The following is a 22,161-nucleotide window of genomic DNA, read 5'->3' as shown; positions in this document are numbered from 1 at the left end:
TAATGATTATACATTTGTGCAATGTCGCATTACCTACAATGCTGTTTGATAGATTCAATACAGTAGATAAAGATATCACACAGTGTTGAGTGACTTGTCACTGACATCTCAGGCCTTGTAGTTTCTGTGAAGAGGTCAGTGGCATTCCAACAGGGACCCACACCACTCATAGCAACCATAGCAAATGTAATGGAGAGGTGGAATCATTGAATTTGGTCAGTATGAAAATGAAAACTTGAAAAGAAATGTAATTGAGACCTTAAGACAAGCTTGTATTTGCTGAGCTCGTAATTTCTTGGGAATACAAAGGCTTTTATGTCTCGTGGATGGTATGCTTTATGCCTCAGAGGGCTAAAACAGACAGTGGCCATCATCCAGAGAACGGGGAATAACGGTTTGTCTTTGTTGTGCAGTTGAAGCCAACACACTGACCGTAAATACCACTGAATGCTTATTACTGGGGTTGTACTGGGTTTGTACACAAAACCAGTCAACATTACGCTCAAATTGCCCAAAATTAATTGGTAGACCATTGCAGGATTTTATGTGCTCAGTTTTAATGTCAGATAGAGCCCTTATTCGACACAGATTCCTCACAATAGCTCTGTGCAAATGGGTTATAGTGTCGCTAGAATGTATGTACATTGCTAGAATGCAAATAGTCAAGACTGTGTATGAAGTCTTGGCCCATGCTTTGTTTCTGTTGTGCACTCTTCTGACACATAACAGTTGGAAGCCACCTACCTTCCACCCCCATAACAGAGCCTTTTCTGTTAAAAAGGTCTGAGAAAAATGAAAGGGCTGAAAATAAAGTATGTGAAGCAAATCTCTAGATGATCATTTCCCAGTTTTCCATTCCATATATTGAATATGACACAGCAGCCAGACAGCCTAGTAGATACACACATTTAAGAATATGTATCCTTCATAAGGAATAGCCTATTCATACATTATCTTATCGCACTGTGGCAAATTTATATTTTTTTCATATTTCATCTGTCTTTTACTTGGAAAACTGTAATCACAAAGCAAGATCATAGTTATGTTTCCATATAAAGTACGAAGCTCTTGGTCCTTTGATGACTTTTTGGAAGCGCCAGTGCATGTGATGAGCATCAGGGGAGACAGCAGAGCAACAGGCTGGTGCTTCTTTGATAAACACTCCAGTGTAGACAATGCAGCATTGTCTCAAAATAATGAATGCAGTGTGATAGATATAATTATGACTCAACAGGAAATACTTTCTTCTCCAGTACTGCTCATCCCGGAATAGGGTTGAATGGCGGGAACCCAGTTACCGGGATTTACCACTCCCTTTTCCAGAGATAAATAACAAAGAAAACCGGCAAATTATAATAAATTATTTATATGAACAGCATGGCGTGAAATGGAACTGTTAAATTATATGCGATGTCTAAATCTGCCTTGTCTACGGCCTCTGCTCCGCTGGCCTCTCTCCTTAAAAAAATGCTCCTTAGCTCTTGGAGTCCCATGCAGGAAAAGCTAGACTAGAATAGGTTGAAGGACATTATTTTATTTTAGCATTTCTTATAGCCATAGACTATTTGAAGAGGGACGCAAGCTCTTGTTTGCTGAATGTTAAATACAGCAGCCAATAGAACTCACTGGTAGTTTGAAAGAAGAGCGAACGCGCGATGTCGGTAGGCTATAGTAGTTATTTATTCAGAACCATAACCATTCAATCTTAGTGAAGAGAAGTGAAAGCCTTCTGCATCTAATTATAGTTCTATATTATTCAAGGATGTCATTAGAATGATGAAGATAAGGACAACAAAACGTATTTCATGTAACTATTGAAAGCAAGGAAGGAATGAAGCAACAATAGAGAGAGAAAGAAGAGGTAGGCTAATAATATTAGGATAAATATTATGAAAGGTATATACGCGTCAGCCTACTAATTATACAAATAGGCCCTATTATATTTTAAAATCAAATTCGCTAGCCTATACGCATGTGCTGCACCAGAATCGCATGTTCTCTCCCTGCTTTTAAATTGTTTGAATGATGTGTGTAATTCCAGTCCATATAATACAGTATAATACAGTAGTCTAATAATACAGTTCACACCCAAAAAGATTAGCCTACTGGAGCTAGATTAATATATTTACCCAAGAGAGCATATAGCTAGCTACATCTATTGGCTTTTATGTTTTTCTGTTGTGCATAATGTGCAGTAGCCTACATCATATACACTATATATACAAAAGTATATGGACACCCTTCAAATTAGTGGATTCGGATACATCAGCCACACCCATTGCTGACGGGTGTATAAAATCGAGCACACAGCCATGCAATCTCTATAGACAAACATTGGCAGTAGAATGACCCGTACTGAAGACCTCAGTTACTTTCAACATGGCACCGTCATAGGATGCCACCTTTCCAACAACTCAGTTCATCAAATGTCTGCCCTGCTAGAGCTGCCCCGGTCAACTGTAAGTGCTGTTATTGTGAAGTGGAAACGTCTAGGAGCAACAACGGCTCAGCCACGAAGTGGTAGGCTACACAAGAGCACAGAAGGGGACTGCCGAGTGCTGAAGCGTGTAGTGCGTAAAAATCGTCTGTCCTTGGTTGCAACGCTCATTACTGAGTTCCAAACTGCCTCTGGAAGCAACGTCAGCACAATAACTGTTTGTCGCAGGAGTTTCTTGAAATGGGTTGCCTTGGCTGAGAAACCCACACAAGCCCAAGATCACCATGCGCAATGCCAAGCATCGGCTGGAGTGGTGTAAAGCTTGCCGCCATTGGACTCTGGAGCAGTAGAAACGCGTTCCCTGGAGTGATGAATCACGCTTCACCATCTGGCAGTCCGACGGCCAAATCTGGGTTTGGCGGATGCCAGGAGAACGCTACCTGTCCAAATGCATAGTGCCAACTAAAGTTTGGTGGAGCAGGAATAATGGTCTGGGGCTGTTTTTCATGGTTCGGGCTAGGCCCCTTAGTTCCAGTGAATGGAAATCTTAATGTTACAGCATATAATGATATTCTAGATGATTCTGTGCTTCCAACTTTGTGGCAACAGCATGGGGAAGGCCCTTTCCTGTTTCAGCATGACAATGCCCCCATGCACAAAGCGAGGTCAATACAGAAATAGTTTGTTGAGATTGTTGTGGAAGAACTTGACTGGCCTGCACAAAGCCCTGACCTCAACTCCAACGAACACCTATGGGATGAATTGGAACGCCGACTGCGAGCCAGGCCTAATCGGCCAACATCAGTGCCCGACCTCACTGATGCTCTTGTGGCTGAATGGAAGAAAGTCCCCGCAGCAATGTTCCAACATCTAGTGGAAAGCCTTCTCAGAAGAGTGTAGGATGTCATAGCAGCAAATGGGGGATCAACTCCATATTAATGCCCATGATTTTGGATTGAGATGTTCGATGAGCAGGTGTCCGTATACTTTTGGTCATGTAGTGTATGTTTGTGTGTTCTACAAACTGCCACCCTTTTGGCCGTGTAGTTAGTCTGGGTAGCTATTTCTTAACTATTTAACTATCTGCATTGACCCTTTCTGCACTAACTCTTGACTCATCACATACGCTGCTGCTGTTTATTATCCATCCTGTTGCCGGGAAACTTTATCCCTACCTACAGTGCATTCGGAAAGTATTCAGATCCCTTGACTTTTTCCACATTTTGTTACGTTACAGCCTTATTCTAAAATGGATTAAATTGTTTTTTCCTCCCGTCATCAATCTACACACAATACCCCATAATGACAAAGCAAAAACAGGTTTTTATAAATTTTTGCTCATGTATAAAAAATAAATAACTGAAATATGACATTTACATACGTATTCAGACACTTTACACAGTACTTTGTTGAAGCACCTTTGGCAGCAATTACAGCCTTGAGTCTTCTTGGGTATGACGCTACAAGCTTGGCACACCTGAATTTGGGGAGTTTCTCCAATTCTTCTCTGGAGATCCTCTCAAGCTCTGTCAAGTTTGATGGGGAGCATCGCTGCACAGCTATTTTCAGTTCTCTCCAGAGATGTTCGATCGGGTTCATGTCTGGGCTCTGGCTGGGCCATTCAAGGACATTCAGAGACTTGTCCCAAAGCCACTTCTTGTGCCTTTTACTGAGGTCTGGCTTCCATCTAGCCACTCTACCATAAAGGCCTGATTGGTGGAGTACTGCGGAGATGGTTGTCCTTCTGGAAGGTTCTCCCATCTACACAGAGGAGCTGTGGAGCTCTGTCAGAGTGAACATCGGGTTCTTGGTCACCTCCCTGACCAAGGCCCTTCTCCCCCGATTGCTCAGTTTGGTCGGGCGGCCAGCTGTAGGAAGAGTCTTGGTGGTTCCAAACTTCTTCCATTTAAGAATGAAGGAGGCCACTGTGTTCTTGGGGACCTTAAATGCTGCAGAAATGTTTTGGTACCCTTCCCCAGATCTGTGCCTCGACACAATCCTGTCTCGGAGTTCTACGGACAATTCCTTCGACCTCATTGCTTTGTTTTTGCTCTGACATGGGCTGTCAACTGTGGGACCTTATATAGACAGGTTTGTGCCTTTCCAAATCATGTCCAATCAGTGGAATTCACCACAGGTGGACTCCAATCAAGTTGTAGAAACATCTCAAGGATGATCAGTGGAAACAGGATGCACTTGAGCTCAATTTCGAGTCTCATAGCAAAGAGGCTGAATTATTATGTAAATAAGGTATTTCCATTTTTCTTTTCAAATACATTTGCAAAAAAATCTTAAAACCTGTTTTGAATTTTTTTTATCTAATCAATTTTAGAATAAGGCTGTAATGTAACAAAATGTGGAAAAAGTCAATGGGTCTGAATACTTTCCGAATGCACTGTACATGTACATATCTAAAGTGCCTTGCAAAAGTATTAATCCCCCTTGGCGTTTTTCCTATTTTGTTGCATTACAACCTGTAATTTAAATTGATTTTTATTTGGATTTCATGTAATGGACATACACAAAATAGTCCAAATTGGTGAAGTGAAATGAAAAAAATTACTTGTTTCAAAAAATGCTAAAAAGTAAATAACGGAAAAGTTGTGCGTGCATATGTATTCACCCCCTTTGCTATGAAGCCCCTAAATAAGATCTGGTGCAACCAATTACCTTCAGAAGTCACATAATTAGTTAAATAAAGTCCACCTGTGTGCAATCTAAGTGCCACATGATCTCAGTGTGTATATATACACCTGTTCTGAAAGGCCCCAGAGTCTGCAACACCACTAAGCAAGGGTCACCACCAAGCAAGCGGCACCATGAAGACCAAGGAACTATCCAAACAGATTAGGGACAAAGTTGTGGAGAAGTACAGATCAGGGTTGGGTTATTAAAAAAATATCCGAAACTTTGAACATCCCACGGAGCACCATTTTAAATCCATTATTAAAACATGGAAAGAATATGGCACCACAACAAACCTGCCAAGAGAGGACCGCGCACCAAAACTCACGGACCAGGCAAGGAGGGCATTAATCAGAGAAGCAACAAAGAGACCAAAGATAACCCTGAAGGAGCTGCAAAGCTCCACAGCGGAGATTGGAGTATCTGTCCATAGGACCACTTTAAGCCATACACTCCACAGAGCTGGGCTTTACGGAAGAGTGGCCAGAAAAAAGCCATTGCTTAAAGAAAAAAATAAGCAAACACATTTAGTGTTCGCCAAAAGGCATGTGGGAGACTCCCCAAACATATGGAAGAAGGTACTCTGGTCAGATGAGACTAAAATGTAGCTTTTTGTCCATCAAGGAAAACGCTATGTCTGGCGCAAACCCAACACCTCTCATCACCCCGAGAACACCATCCGCACAGTGAAGCATGGTGGTGGCAGCATCATGCTGTGGGGATGTTTTTCATCGGCAGGGACTGAGAAACTGGTCAGAATTGAAGGAATGATGGATGGCGCTAAATACAGGGAAATTCTTCTAGAGATTAGTCTTCCAGAGATTTGAGACTGGGACGGAGGTTCACCTTCCAGCAGGACAATGACCCTAGCATACTGCTAAAGCAACACTCAAGTAGTTTAAGGGGAAATGTCTTGGAATGGCCTAGTCAAAGCCCAGACCTCAATCCAATTGAGAATCTGTGGTATGACTTAAAGATTGCTGTACACCAGCGGAACCCATCCAACTTGAAGGAGCTGGAGCAGTTTTGCCTTGAAGAATGGGCAAAAATCCCATTGGCTAGATGTGCCAAGCTTATAGAGACATACCCCAAGAGACTTGCAGCTTTAATTGCTGCAGAAGGTGGCTCTACAAAGTATTGACTTTGGGTGGTGAATAGTTATGCACGCTCAGGTTTTCAGTTTTTTTTTCTTATTTCTTGTTTGTTTCACAAAAAAAAATATTTTGCATCTTAAAAGTGATAGGCAACAAAATAGGAAAAATGCCAAGGGGGGTGAATACTTTCGCAAGCCACTGTACCTCAATTACCTCGTACCTCTGCACATCGACTCTGTACTGGTACCCCGTGTATATAGCCGAGTTATCGTTACTCATTGTATATTTATTCCTTGTGTTATTACTTTTCTATTATTTCTCTAAGTAAGCATTTCACTGTTAGTCTACACCTGTTGTTTATGAAGCATGTGACAAATACTATTTGATTTGATTTTTCTGTGAATGTTGCCCTCACAGAAAGGACAAACTTGTTCCTCTCTTTCAGTGCTGTACAAATTATTACATAAGCAGCTGATGCTTATGTTGTGTATCTGATGATTTAAATACCCTTAAATAGCTCCTAATTTTCCCTCTTATCAAGCCAAAAGCAATGGATTTAAACATACACTTGGACTGGAACACATTACTTGTTGTTCTCTTAATGCTTGGCAGATGTTTACCCTGTCTTGACTGTGCCAAGGTCAAATTAAATCAAATCAAATTCTATTTGTCACATGTGCTGAATGCAACAGGTGTAGACCTTACCGTGAAATGCTTACTTACAAGCACTTAACCAACAATGCAGTTTTAAGAAAATAAGAGTTAAGAAAATATTTACTTAATCAACTAAAGTAAAAAAAGTAACACAAGAAAAGAACAGTAACGAGGCTATATACAGGGGGTACGGTTACAGAGTCAATGTGCAGGGGTACAGGTTAGTCGAGATACTTGAGGTAATATGTACATGTAGGTAGGGGTAAAGTTACTATGCATAGATATTAAACAGCAAGTAGCAGCAGTGTAAAAAGTGCAAATAGTCCGGGTAGCCATTTCATTTGGACCTAGACTTGGCGCTCCGGTACCGCTTGCTGTGCGGTAGCAGAGAGAACAGTCTATGATTTGGGTGGCTGGAGTCTTTGACAATTTTTGGGCCTTCCTCTTACACTGCCTAGTATAGAGGTCCTGGATGGCAGGAAGCTTGGCCCCAGTGATGTACTGGGCCTTATGCACTACCCTCTGTAGTGCCTTACGGTCAGATGCCGAGCAGTTGCCATATCAGGCGGTGATGCAACCGGTCAGGATGCTCTCGATGGTGCAGCTGTATAACTTTTTGAGGATCTTGCCTGTACTGAGGTACTTGCCTGTACTAAAAAAGTTCTGCAGAAGCAAATTTGACCTCTGAAATTAGGTGTGGGGGGAAAAGTGGGGAGAGAACCGGTCAGACTAGGTTGATCTCTTCTGTGACCTGCGCTGGGTGATCTCATGTACATGGAATTCAAGGATCACCCAGAATTATTTCAAATTATATTGATTGACTGGCTGACTAACTTACTATCAGCTGGAGTCTCAGTGGTAGTAAGAAGGAAAGAAAGTACTATAATGAATGTGTGCATCTCAAATGGCACCTACAGTTGAAGTCGGAAGTTTACATACACCTTAGCCAAATACATTAAAACTCTGTTTTTCCCCAATTCCTGACATTTAATCCTAGTCTTAGGTCAGTTAGGATCATCACTTTATTTAAAAAAATTGAAATGTCAGAATAATAGTAGAGAGAGATTTATTTAAGCTTTTATTTATTTCCTCACATTCCCAGTGGGTCAGACGTTTACATACACTCAATTAGTATTTGGTAGCATTGCCTTTAAATTGTTTAACTTGGGTCAAACGTTTCGGGTAGCCTTCCACAAGCTTACGACAATAAGTTGGGTGAATTTTGGCCCATTCCTCCTGACAGAGCTGGTGTAACTGAGTCAGGTTTGTAGGCCTCCTTGCTCGCACACGCTTTTTCAGTTCTGCCCACACATTTTCTATAGGATTGAGGTCAGGGCTTTGTGATGGCCACTCCAATACCTTGACTTTGTTGTCCTTAAGCCATTTTGCCACAACTTTGGAAGTATGCTTGGGGTCATTGTCCATTTGGAAGACCCATTTGCGACCAAGCTTTAACTTCCTGACTGATGTCTTGAGATGCATCCACATAATTTTCCTTCCTCATGATGCCATCCATTTTGTGAATTGCACCAGTCCCTCCTACAGCAAAGCACCCCCACAGCATGATGCTGCCACCCCTGTGCTACACGGTTGGGATGGTGTTCTTCGGCTTGCAAGCAACCCCCTTTTTCCTCCAAACATAACGATGGTCATAATGGCCAAACAGTTCTATTTTTGTTTCATCAGACCAGAGGATATTTCTCCAAAAAGTACGATCTTTGTCCCCATGTGCAGTTGCAAACCGTAGTCTGGCTTTTTTATGTTGGTTTTGGAGCAGTGGCGTCTTCCTTGCTGAGCGGCCTTTCAGGTTATGTCGCTATAGGACTCGTTTTACTGTGGATATAGATACTTTTGTACTTGTTTCCTCCAGCATCTTCACAAGGTCCTTTGCTGTTGTTCTGGGATTGATTTGTACTTTTCGCACCAAAGTACGTTCATCTCTAGGAGACAGAACGCGTCACCTTCCTGAGCGGTATGACGGCTGCGTGGTCCCATGGTGTTTATACTTGCGTACTATTGTTTGTACAGATGAACGTGGTACCTTCAGGCATTTGGAAATTGCTCCCAAGGATGAACCAGACTTGTGGAGGTCAACACATTTTTCTTTTCATTTTCCCATGATGTCAAGCAAAGAGGCACTGAGTTTGAAGGTAGGCCTTGAAATACATCCACAGGTACACCTCCAATTGACTAAGAAAATGTAAATTAGCCTATCAGAAGCTTCTAAAGCCATGACATCATTTTCTGGAATTTTCCAAGCTGTTTAAAGGCACAGTCAACTTAGTGTATGTAAACTTCTGACCCACTGGAATTGTGATACAGTGGATTATAAGTGAAATAATCTGTCATCTGTCTGTAAACAATTGTTGGAAAAATTACTTGTGTCATGCACAAAGTAGATGTCCTAACCGACTTGCCAAAACTATAGTTTGTTAACAAGAAATGTGTGGAGTGGTTGAAAAACAAGTTTAATGACTCCAACATAAGTGTATGTAAACTTCCGACTTCAACTGTAGCTATTCCCGTTATAGTGCACTACTTTTGACCAGGGCTATGGTCAAAAGTAGTGTACTAAAGGGAATAAGTTGCCATTTGGGACTGCCCAATGTTACTGAAGTGAAATAAGGTGATTCATAAGAGAGGGTTATTACAGTGGCTTGCGAAATTGTTCACCTCCCTTGGCATTTTTCCTATTTTGTTGCCTTACAACCTGGAATTAAAATGGATTTTTGGTGGGGTTTGTGTCTGAATCCTGGCTTAGGAAAGCCACCAAAAATTCTGAAATGTCCTTCCCCAACTACAACATTTTCCGTCTAGATAGAACTGCCAAAGGGGGTGGAGTTCTATCATACTATCCAGGTCTGTGCCCAAACAGTTTGAGCTTCTACTTTTAAAAATCCACCTTTCCAGAAATAAGTCTCTCACTGTTGCCGCTTGCTACAGACCCCCTCAGCCCCCAGCTGTGCCCTGGACACAATATGTGAATTGATTGCCCCCCATTTATCCTCAGAGTTCGTACTGCTTGGTGACCTTAATTGGGATATGCTTAACACCCCGGCCATCCTACAATCCAAACTAGATGCCCTCAATCTCACACAAATGATCAACGAACCTACCAGGTACAACCCTAAATCCGTAAACATGGGTACCCTCATAGATATCATCCTGACTAACTTACCCTCTAAATACACCTCTGCTGTCTTCAACCAGGATCTCAGCGATCACTGCCTTATTGCCTGCGTCCGTAACGGGTCCGCGGTCAAACGACCACCCCTCATCACTGTCAAACGCTCCCTAAAACACTTTAGCGAGCAGGCCTTCCTAGTTGACCTGGCCCAGGTATCCTGGATGGATATAGATCTCATTCCGTCAGTAGAGGATGCCTGGTTGTTCTTTAAAAGTACATTCCTCTCAATCTTAAATAAACATGCCCCATTCAAAAAATACAGAACTAAGAACAGATATAGCCCCTGGTTCTCCTCAGACTTGACTGCCCTTGACCAGCACAAAAACATCCTGTGGCGTACTGCATTAGCATCAAATAGCCCCTGCGATATGCAACTTTTCAGGGAAGTTAGGAACCAATATACACAAGCAGTTAGGAAAGCAAAGGCTGCCCACTGCACTGAGGCTAGGAAACACTATCACCACCGATAAATCTACAATAATCGAGAATTTCAACAAGCATTTTGCTACGGCTGGCCATGCTTTCCACCTGGCTACCAGTACCCCGGCCACCAGCTCTGCACCCTCCGCTGCAACTTGCCCATGCCCTTCTCCTTCACACAAATTCAGACAGCTGATGTTCTGAAAGAGCTGCAAAATCTGGACCCCTACAAATCATCTGGGCTAGACAATCTGGACCCTTTCTTTCTAAAACTAGCCGCCGAAATTGTCGCAACCCCTATTACTAGCCTGTTCAACCTCTCTTTCGTAACGTCTGAGATCCCCAGAGATTGGAAAGCTGCCGCGGTCATCCCCCTCTTCAAAGGGGGTGACACTCTAGATCCAAACTGTTACAGACCTATATCCATCCTGCCCTGCCTTTCGAAAGTTTTTGAAAGCCAAGTTAACAAACAGATCACCGACCATTTCGAATCCCATTGTACCTTCTCCGCTATGCAATCTGGTTTCCGAGCTGGTCATGGGTGCACCTCAGCCACGCTCAAGGTCCTAAACGATATTATAACCGCGATCGATAATAGACAGTACTGTGCAGCCGTCTTCATCGACCTGGCCAAGGCTTTCGACTCTGTCAACCACCGCATTCTTATTGGCAGACTAAATAGCCTTGGTTTCTCAAATGACTGCCTCGCCTGGCTCACCAACTACTTCTCAGATAGAGTTCAATGTGTCAAATCGGAGGGCCTGTTGTCTGGACCTATGGCAGTCTCTATGGGGGTGCCACAGGGTTTAAATCTTGGGCCGACTCTTTTCTCAGTGTATATCAATGATGTCGCTCTTGCTGCTGGTGACTCTCAGATCCACCTCTACGCAGACGACACCATTTTGTATACATCTGGCCTTTCATTGGACACTGTGTTAACAAACCTCCAAACGAGCTTCAATGCCATACAACACTCCTTCAGTAGCCTCCCAACTGCTCTTAAACACTAGTTAAACTAAATGCATGCTCTTCAATCGAACGCTGCTGGCACCCGCCCACCAGACTACAATCACTACTCTTGACGGGTCTGACCTAGAGTATGTGGACAACTACAAATACCTAGGTGTCTGGTTAGACCGTAAACTCTCCTTCCAGACTCACATTAAGAATCTCCAATCCAAAGTTAAATCTAGAATCGGCTTCCTATTTCGCAACAAAGCCTCCTTCACTCATGCTGCCAAACATGCCCTCGTAAAACTGACTATCCTACCGATCCTTGACTTCGGTGATGTCATTTACAAAATAGCCTCCAACACTCTACTCAGCAAATTGGATGTAGTCTATCACAGTGCCATTCGTTTTGTCACCAAAGCCCCATATACTACCCACCACTGTGACCTGTACGCTCTTGTTGGCTGGTCCTCACTACATATTCGTCGCCAAACCCACTGGCTCCAGGCCATCTATAAATCACTGCTAGGCAAATCCCCGCCTTATCTTACCTCATTGGTAACCATAGCAACACCCACCCGTAGTATGCGCTCCAGCAGGTATATCTCACTGGTCATTCCCAAAGCTAACACCTCCTTTGGCCGCCATTCCTTCCAGTTCTCTGCTGCCAATGACTGGAACGAATTGCAAAAATCTCTGAAGCTGGAGACGCTTATCTCCGTCACTAACTTTAAGCATCAGTTGTCAGAGCACCTTACCGATCACTGCACCTGTACACAGCCCATCTGAAATTAGCCCACCCAACTATCTCATCCCCATATTGTTATTTATTTTGCTCATTTGCACCCCAGTATCTCTATTTGCACATCATCTCTTGCACATCTATCATTCCAGGGTTAATACTAATTGTAATTATTTTGCACTATAGCCTATTTATTGCCTTACCTCCATAACTTGCTACATTTGCACACACTGTATATATATTTTCTGTTGTATTTTTGACTTTATGTTTTGTTTTACCCCATATGTAACTCTGTGTTGTTGTTTTTATCGCACTGCTTTGCTTTATCTAGGCCAGGTCACAGTTGTAAATGAAAACTTGTTCTCAACTGGCTTACCTGGTTAAATAAAGGTGAAATAAAAATTAATATAAAAAATGATTTACACAACATGCCTACCAACATGCCCCCCCAGAGTCAATACTTTGTAGAGAAACCTTTTGCAGCAATTACAGCTGCATGTCTCTTGGGCTATGTCTCTATAAGCTTGGCACATCTAGCCACTGGGATTTTTGCCCATTCCTCAAGGCAAAACTGCTCCAGCTCCTTCAAGTTGGATGGGTTCCGCTGCTTTACAGCAATCTTTAAGTCATACTACAGATTCTCAATTGGATTGAGGTCTGGGCTTTGACTAGGCCTTTCCAAGACATTTAAATGTTTCCCTTTGCTTTAGCAGTATGCTTAGGGTCATTGTCCTGCTGGGAGGTGAACCTCCGTCCCAGTCTCAAATCTCTGGAAGACTGAAACAGGTTTCCCTCAAGAATTTCCCTGTATTTAGCGCCATCCATCATTCCTTCAATTCTGACCAGTTTCCCAGTCCCTGCTGATGAAAAACATCTCCACAGCATGATGCTGCCACCACCATGCTTCACTGTGGGGATGGTGTTCTCGGGGTGATGAGAGGTGTTGGGTTTGCGGCAGACATTTTCCTTGATGGCCAAAAAGCTCAATTTTAGTCTCATCTGACCAGAGTACCTTCTTCCATATGTTTGGGGAGTCTCCCACATGCCTTTTGGCGAACACGAAATGTGTTTGCTCATTTTCTTCTTTAAGCAATGGCTTTTTTCTGGCCACTGTACCGTAAAGCCCAGCTCTGTGGAGTGTACGGCTTAAAGTGGTCCTATGGACAGATACTCCAATCTCCGCTGTGGAGCTTTGCAGCTCCTTCAGGGTTTTCTTTGGTCTATTTGTTGCCTCTCTGATTAATGCCCTCCTTGCCTGGTCCATGAGTTTTGGTGGGCGGCCCTCTCTTGGCAGGTTTGTTGTGGTGCCATATTCTTTCCATTTTTTAATAATGGATTTAAATGGTGCTCTGTGGGATGTTCAAAGTTTCGGATATTTTTTTATAACCCAACCCTGATCTGTACTTCTCCACAAGTTTGTCCCTGACCTGTTTGGAGAGCTCCTTGGTCTTCATGGTGCCACTTGCTTGGTGGTGCCCCTTGCTTAGTGGTGTTGCAGACTCTGGGGCCTTTCAGAACAGGTGTGTGTGTGTGTGTGTGTGTGTGTGTATGTGTGTATATATATATATATATATATATATATATATATATACTGAAATCATGTAACAGATCATGTGACACTTAGATTGCACACAGGTGGACTTTATTTAACTAATTATGTGACTTCTGAAAGTAATTGGTTGCACCAGATCTTATTTAGGGGCTTCATAGCAAAGGGGGGTAATAGAGTGAGGGAAAAAAGTATTTGATCCCCTGCTGATTTTGTACGTTTGCCCACTGACAAAGACATGATCAGTCTATCATTTAAATGGTAGGTTTATTTGAACAGTGAGACAGAATCACAACAAAACAATCCAGAAAAACGCATGTCAAAAATGTTATAAATTGATTTGCATTTTAATGAGGGAAATAAGTATTTGACCCCTCTGCAAAACATGACTTAGTACTTGGTGGCAAAACCCTTGTTGGCAATCACAGAGGTCAGACGTTTCTTGTAGTTGGCCACCAGGTTTGCACACATCTCAGGAGGGATTTTGTCCCACTCCTCTTTGCAGATCTTCTCCAAGTCATTAAGGTTTGGAGGCTGACGTTTGGCAACTCGAACCTTCAGCTCCCTCCACAGATTTTCTATGGGATTACGGTCTGGAGACTGGCTAGGCCACTCCAGGACCTTAATGTGCTTATTCTTGAGCCACTCTTTTGTGGCCTTGGCCGTGTAATTTGGGTCATTGTCATGCTGGAATACCCATCCACGACCCATTTTCAATGCCCTGGCTGAGGAAAGGAGGTTCTCACCCAAGATTTGACGGTACATGGCCCAGTCCATCGTCCCTTTGATGCGGTGAAGTTGTCCTGTCCCCTTAGCAGAAAAACACCCCCAAAGCATAATGTTTCCACTTCCATGTTTGACGGTGGGGATGGTGTTCTTGGGGTCATAGGCAGCATTCCTCCTCCTCCAAACATGGCGAGTTGAGTTGATGCCAAAGAGCTCGATTTTGGTCTCATCTGACCACAACACTTTCACCCAGTTCTCCTCTGAATCATTCAGATGTTCATTGGCAAACTTCAGACGGGCCTGTATATGTGCTTTCTTGAGCAGGGGGACCTACTTTTGCAAGGCACTGTACATACTGTATATTAATGCTTAGCAACTCTGAAGTTACTAATGCCCCCTAGATACTTATCAGTTGTCTAAATAAGGGTGTGCATTTTGCCAAGCAAGTTTGAAGCCTGTATAGGACCATGTTATGGGAAAATGGTTTTGTTTTGCCTAAAATAATAAAGGATACACATAGGAAGTGGGGAGTTTTCATAGAGTTGCTATTTTTTTCTAATCTCTTTCCATCCGTCCCACACAGCTCCTGGGGTAATGGCCTTTCCAGACCTTCTCTAAACAGCTTGTGTTTACTGTGAGTGACCTCTTACCAAATTACCAGCTGTGTCCCTGGCCCTGTGTTTTGTCTTTCCACAGGGATTTACCTCCTTCTCTGCAACCCCACCCCCATCCCGTCACTCCGATTCCCACCCACTACTACCTCCAACCACAAGTTGTCCCCTTATCATCTGATATGGCTTTTCTGTTCAATGAAGGACAAACTCAAAAGACAAAATACTATTTACAGAGGAAGTATACTAAGACAATCTATTTGAGTAGACAACCACCTGTTTGTTTCCCTTACACTTGGAGCATGAACTGAGTGGCACTTGATCATTGTACTGTATCAAGCACTTAGTTCTGTTATTTTAAGTGAAAGAGAACCTGTGAAAGTGACATGTACCATACATAGTAGGGCAGAGGGTGCAAGAAAATTCCTGCTGTTGTTAAACCTCTGTTGATCTGGCGCTCTCATTGTAAGATGTAGGAAATTTACACAAGCCATTGTACGCTTACTACCCAAGGTCAAACTGTAGCTTCCTGCTTTTTGTCACAAATATATTTAATAGGCAGAGGGTGACCTCTTGCATAGATTTTTCCATTCCAACAATGATGATTTAGACAACAAAATACAACACTGGACAGTTCAAGTACTCTGTAATAGACCGTAAAAGGCAGCATTTGTGCCCTGCTTTTCAGTCAGACTTTCAGGTCATGTTTCAACCTGTATGCCATTCCTGACATTATCAAGTAGTATGGGAAGTGAAAAAAGTTGATACAGATAGATGTCACTCTGTTTTGTGAAATCTGACACCAACATACTGTAGATATTGGTGCTTTAAATATGAATATATTGTTCTGAGTTTAGCTTGCCTATTATGACCTTTTCTCATATGCAAGCTGCTGAGGAGAGTAATAAGTGCTGACAGGCTCCATAGTTTACACTCACTATTACATCACCGGCCTGTACAGCAGTGTTCATTTTGACACTCTTTTTTAGATTTAGTCTAGTCTTAGTCATTTTGACCAAAATGTCATTAAATCTTAGTCACATTTTTTCAGTTTGAATAATGATTAGTCTAGTTATACCAAAACAGTGGGCCATTTCAGTCAATTAAATGCTCTTTCATTTTAGTCACATTTTAGTCACATCACATTTGTATTGCCTCATTAACCTATAGTAAATATAAATCACTGACTTCCATGTGCACAAACATACATAGCCTTGTCCTACCAACATATTTTTCTTCATAAGATCCTATTCTCTCCCCAACAGCAGAAATATGACAAACATGTATAAGAATATCTAAGAATTATCTGGCCATGTAAATTGTTTACTTAGGCTACTGGTAATGTTACCAGGGCCACATTTTGTTGCAAAATGTTCTTGAACGTTCCAGATAGAAATACCCTTAATAGAGCCAACATTATTCCTTATTCAACATGTCAGAGAGGCATGTTTGTTCTACATAGCATATTTCTATCTGAACGTTCCAAAACGTTGCGTCCTGCTGAATGCGCCCCAGGTTGTTAGCTATAGCTAGCTAATGAGTTAACATGACTGAACAAGGTGTAGCCTAAACACATGGTTTTAGAATGGCCAATGGACGATATAAATAAATACAAATGAAGTGCTGGTATTATGGGTCATATCCTTTGAACGGTAAGGGCTAGATTCAAGCCATTTTCTCTGAGGAAAAGAGGGAGACTTGGCTACTTTGGCTGCATAACCTGGCTATGAAATGCAGTGTGTAAAGTGGGAGGGTTAAGCGAGACTACAAATTCAAAGACAGTCTACTTTTCTATACTCAAGGGAGAGAAAAACATAGCTCACCAGCTGATGTGTCTTTCCCACTGCTGAACAGGACTGCGCTGCGCATCTGGGCTGCTAATATTAATCACTGAAAAGCTCTCAATCTCTCCAAAAACGATTGTTCAGTCCAATTAATAATTTCATCTCGTCTTGTTTTAGTGAACTGAAATAATAAACATTTGCCTTTTGTTATAGTTTTTTTCTGGGTCTATTCAGTCAGTTATAGTCTCGTCAATTGCCACAGAAAAATAGGTGTTTGACTAATATTTTAGTCACTATTTTTGTGGATGAAATTAACACTGCTGTACACTAGACCTAATCAGACTGAATGCTCAGTTAGCTAGTAACTGCTACTGTAACTAACAACATCACTTAGATCACATCATTAAAACTTACCCATGCACACTGCATGTACCTAATCATTTCTGTTTTCCCATTGAGTTTTCTAATACTGTTCTACTATTTCACATTTGACCGATTAACCAAAACCAGACATAGGTTTGATTAAATACAAATGTGGGTCAGATGTTGAAAACAAAAGAAAGTGTATTAGAATTGAGACTTGTGGATCCATCAGATCAATAATGCTAAGGTAATTCCACTAGTTACATGATTAAATCGGCCTAATCTCAACAACCCTATGCAAGTGAATACAAGTCAGATGCTTTAGGCTTAAGGCTTACGTCTTGTCAGAAAGCAATCATCTAGACATGATTACAAGATTAGCCTACAAGGAATCCATTCCAAACTCTTGTCTCAGCAATTACAGCACCCTAGGTGAAACATATCTCAGCAAGTGTGCATGTGATCTCATTCGTTGGAAGGCTTGTATATGGGAGTTAGATCCACACAAACTTGCTGATGTGACTTCAGAGTGAATCACTTCGAAGAAGCAGGGCATGGTGGTGAGTGGTCTGTGTCTTTCGGATAATGAAAAGCAAACACATACAAAGTAACACCTGATTAAGCATTTGGAAAGCGTCCCAGGCATGCTGTTGGACATGCTCAATAAGGCGGACAGACAGCTAGCGTACACAGTGGTGTGAACTGGAGGATATGAGAGGAAGTTGATAAACATGCTGTGAATGTGATGGATAGCAGGGCTGTGTTGTTTCACCGCCTTGCCCACAGGTTCACGGCTGCAACGCAGTGCGCAGGGAGGTAAAGTAAAGCTGATTAGCCCTCTGCTTATTACTAGCTGCGGGGGAGCTCTCTCTCTCTCTCTCTCTGTCTAAACGGAACTGAATCTCCACCGACACACCATGCTTAAGAGCTTTCTGCGACTGACTAACTGAGGGGGGCCACTGTGAAGGGATTTAAAGTACAGGAGACTACAGATTTTCTGATATCATGGCCTGGGCGGGGCATTAAGGTAGGCCCAGTCTGCTCTGCTCCAACTGTTCTTATTATACCTCAGTGGCTCCAACAGGCATATCGTAGCAGAGTCTGTCTTTGAACCCAGGGGAGATGGCAGGTATTTAAGAGGGGATAACTCAACACTGATGCGAAGAGGTAAGAAGGCTTTACTCAATAATGATTGGTGGAGATGATCTGTTTAGGGTGAATGTGTCATGTTCAAACCTGTATCCAGCATTGGAAAAGAGAGTACAGGTTCACTTGAGGCACTCTAGTTCTGTCTAAATCTTCCTATAGCACCCTGTCTAACTTTTGTTGCATTGTTTCTTAACTAATACACTGTTGAAGAGGAACATAATGGGTATATGTGCCTTCAGTCTTAGGGTATTACTACTACGATTCTTGAAAGTATGTCAACCTGGGTAATAATTTATTTAAGACACATTAATGTGGGCCATGTTATTTGTACTGTCATACAAGATTGTTGTAAGACATTGGTTTGAGTCGATAGTTACTGGTTGTAGTTTGCCTTGATTCAATAGTTTTGAAGTGGGAGTGTACAGTAGAGTTTCTGTTAACCCTTCAGTGGCATGTGTGAGCCCGTACAGTAGAGTCAATAACGAAAGTTGTTGGTGGTATGCATTGTTGCACTCTCGCGTCTTAAAATACACAGGTGTTGTCCGGAAGAGGGCAGGAAAGCCTGTTTGCATAGCCACTTTGTTTGGCGCTTTGTACATGAACCCACCTTTCCCAAGGGACCTTTAGGCTACACACCAACTGTTAACAGACTACAAGAGCGGAAAGGCTTGCTAATCTTTATGCATCAACCCTGAGTTAAGTAATTAAATGTATTTACTGACCGTAACTTCAGCTGGGCAAGACTGACTCCACAGACTCTTGTCGGTCACAAGCATAAACAATCTGTTGTTTTCCCCCTCAAGTATTAACTTTTTTCCCTCAGGGTTTCCCAGTGATTATGAAAACATTTAATGAAAGAGGCTAAAAATGTATTTCACGTGAACATTCCTATGTTCCAGCTACAATAATGCGTGTTGGAATTGAGCGAATTTAGACAGCTCTTATGGTGATGTTATTGTGGCTTCTTTATTGCTTCAAAACAAATATAAGAATGGCATATCAGGATATTACTTGTTAACAATTCCAGGAGAATGTATTAAATGCAGGCCAGTAATCATACTGTACTTCACTGTGTGAGTAGACATGAGTCGGTTGCCTGCTGCTCAGCCCCTTCAGTTGATCCATTTAGAGGATTGAGTAGCAGCCAGTTAATAATGGTTCCTCTGTTTGTAAAATGATGCCCAAACAAAGACTAGGAAGTAGCCTAATCATCAACGGTACAACACTATAACATCAACTTCTGTGGAATGATTTGGAGTCACATAGTCATTACTGTTGAATTTCTATGGACTGTGGTCTCTCTCTCTCTCACACACACATGCACACACACGAAGGCGTCTCAGGTATTTGAAAATCGGTAGTAGTACCTGGATATTATGCCTTTGAACTGGCGTCCTATGTGTGCATTGTCTCAGACAATAATGTAAGGAACATGCACGGGCAACAAATGCCTTTTTTGATAGAATTTCCCTTGATGCTAATCTAGCAGCAGGATAATGAAAATACAATATGCCTTCTTGTGTGTTGTCTGGTTATGTATAGTTCCTACCTTCTTTGGGTAGACTGTATGCGGACCTTCCTGCAGTTGCGTTAAACATTTGTACAGTACCAGGTGTGAGCAGAGCGAGATTCCACTCCACATCTGTTTTCATTTTTCGCACCACTGTAGATCAGTTGTTGGCCCCAGACAGACAGTAACTGATGGTTGGCAATGGTACCCTGTGAGTTCATGCCACTACTGTGTGTTATCTGATACACTGTCTGGCAACTGGCAAGTACTTAAGTATAGTAGAAGTACTTGTCTACCAAGGTAACTTAGCGGTAATGGATCAATCTATTGGCTGTATGTAACTCTGTATACATACACAGGATTACATATCAGCTTTGTCAAGCCTGTGACCAATAAAAGTCACAGAGAACAGAGGCACCAGACCTGTCTTTTCCTTCCGTCTGTTGAGTAATGAGCATGTTCCCTAGTTGTCAATGGGTTTGTTTATGCACGTCAGACCTCTGAGGGATGAATAAGGGATGAATGACCGGTTAGACGGGTCAAGCTGCAACATGTCTCTGTCTGTCATCATTCGCCAGACACCTCACTGTAGGGCAGCGGCTGCTGCTGAACAACATGGGCTTGGATGAGGAAAACAAACCTTTTGTCTCTGCCTCCGTCACATGTTCTCAGCAGTGTCTAGATATGGCTATTGAGAAAAGCAGTGCTGTTTCACGAACTGAACAATATTATGTTTGTCTTTTAGGACTTTTGACTATTAATTAATTAATGCTATATTGGCACCTGTTTTAGTTTTCAGAGCCTATAACAGTAACACTGTTGTAACTTGTAGTTAAAATGTCACTTAAATGTTGTTTCCTATGTGTGGAAAGAACATTTAGGTGAGGAGAATGTGAAGTAATGTCTGTGTCTCTGTTTTAGCTGGGGGCATCTGTTGACACATTTACAGACACTAAGCTATTCATAGACATTTCTAGTTGTTCCAGACCAGTTTTGTGTCTGTGTGTTGAATATAACTGTTGATTTAACACATTTACTTCCCTGTCTAATGTGTCTGTTTCTGAGGCTCTAGGCTTCTGGACGCATGGAGTTCAACACTTTGTTAAAATCTAAAGCTGTTAAATTACTTGAAATTGCATAATTGTGCAACTATTGTGAGTGAAGGTGTGTGCTTATTGGTGTGATTACATTATTGGAACCATCGAATATTTAAGCAATAAGGCACGAGGGGGTGTGGTATATGGTCAATATATGATTCAATGTTGAAATTCGATCTCCAGCTGTCCCATAGTAATGAACGTGTCAAAGAAATGTCAATAGAAAACAGGTAAAATGAAACGAAATTCAGCTAATTTGCAGTCTTTCCAGATTCAGTTTGAAGTGATTGTGTTAGCTGTTTTGTTCGCTGGCTCCTCTGAACAGTGTCCTGACAAGAGAGCACATTTTCTGTGCCAAGCGAAATCGCACATCATTAGCTCATTGTTATGGATGTATCCAAATAAATGTCACTAGAAAACAGCTTAAACAAACGCAAATGCAGCTACTTTGCTGTTATTCTGGCTTCACTGTTTGACGTGACTGTAAGTTAGCCGTAGTTGGCTAGCAAGCAAGGGATAAGGACGTTGCCAGCCAGTATGGCAATGGAACATTTAGAAGAACGACTGGGTCGCGTCCATAGATACAGCAACCGAACCGATAGAATAAATTCATCAAAATAATTATTTTTAATGAAAATACACCACCAGTCAAAAGTTTGGACACACCTACTCATTCAAGGGTTTTTCTTTATTTTTACTATTTTTTACATTGTAGAATAATAGTGAAGATATCAAAACTATGATAATAATAATAATAATAATAATAATAATAATAATGATATGGAATCATGTAGTAATCAACAACGTGTTAAACAAATCAAAATATATTTTATATTTGAGATTCTTCAAATAGCCACCCTTTGCCTTGATGACAGCTTTGCACACTCTTGACATTCTCTCAACCAGTTTCATGAAGTAGTCACCTGGAATGGATTTCAATTAACAGGTGTGCCTTCTTAAAAGTTAATTTGTGGAATTTCTTTCCTCCTTAATGCGTTTGAGCCAATCAATTGTGTTGTGACAAGGTAGGGGGGTATACAGAAGATAGCCCTATTTGGAAAAAGACCAAGTCCATATTATGGCAAGAACAGCTCAAATAAGCAAAGAGAATTGACAGTCCATCTTTACTTTAAGACATGAAGGTCAGTCAATACGGAAAATTTCAAGAACTTTTAAAGTTTCTTCAAGTGCAGTCGCAAAAA

The 22,161-nt window shown here is 41.8% G+C and overlaps 1 protein-coding gene across 3 annotated transcripts in view; it reads left to right on the top strand.

Moving 5' to 3' along the window:
* Positions 1-22,161, top strand: part of LOC121536816 (cordon-bleu protein-like 1) — a 52,735-nt gene that overhangs the window by 9,770 nt on the left and 20,804 nt on the right. Inside the window, exon 1 of one of the 3 annotated variants that reach the window (XM_041844390.2) lies at positions 18,055-18,370. The exons of the other annotated variants lie outside the window; for them this stretch is intronic. The gene's annotated coding sequence lies outside the window, so the exon portion shown is untranslated. Of the gene's footprint in view, positions 1-18,054; positions 18,371-22,161 lie in introns of those variants that run through there. 3 annotated transcript variants of the gene reach the window in all.

The sequence above is a fragment of the Coregonus clupeaformis genome, chromosome 23 (genome assembly GCF_020615455.1).
Source record: "Coregonus clupeaformis isolate EN_2021a chromosome 23, ASM2061545v1, whole genome shotgun sequence".
Lineage (NCBI taxonomy): Eukaryota > Metazoa > Chordata > Actinopteri > Salmoniformes > Salmonidae > Coregonus > Coregonus clupeaformis.
This window is presented reverse-complemented; position numbering and strand designations above follow the sequence as displayed.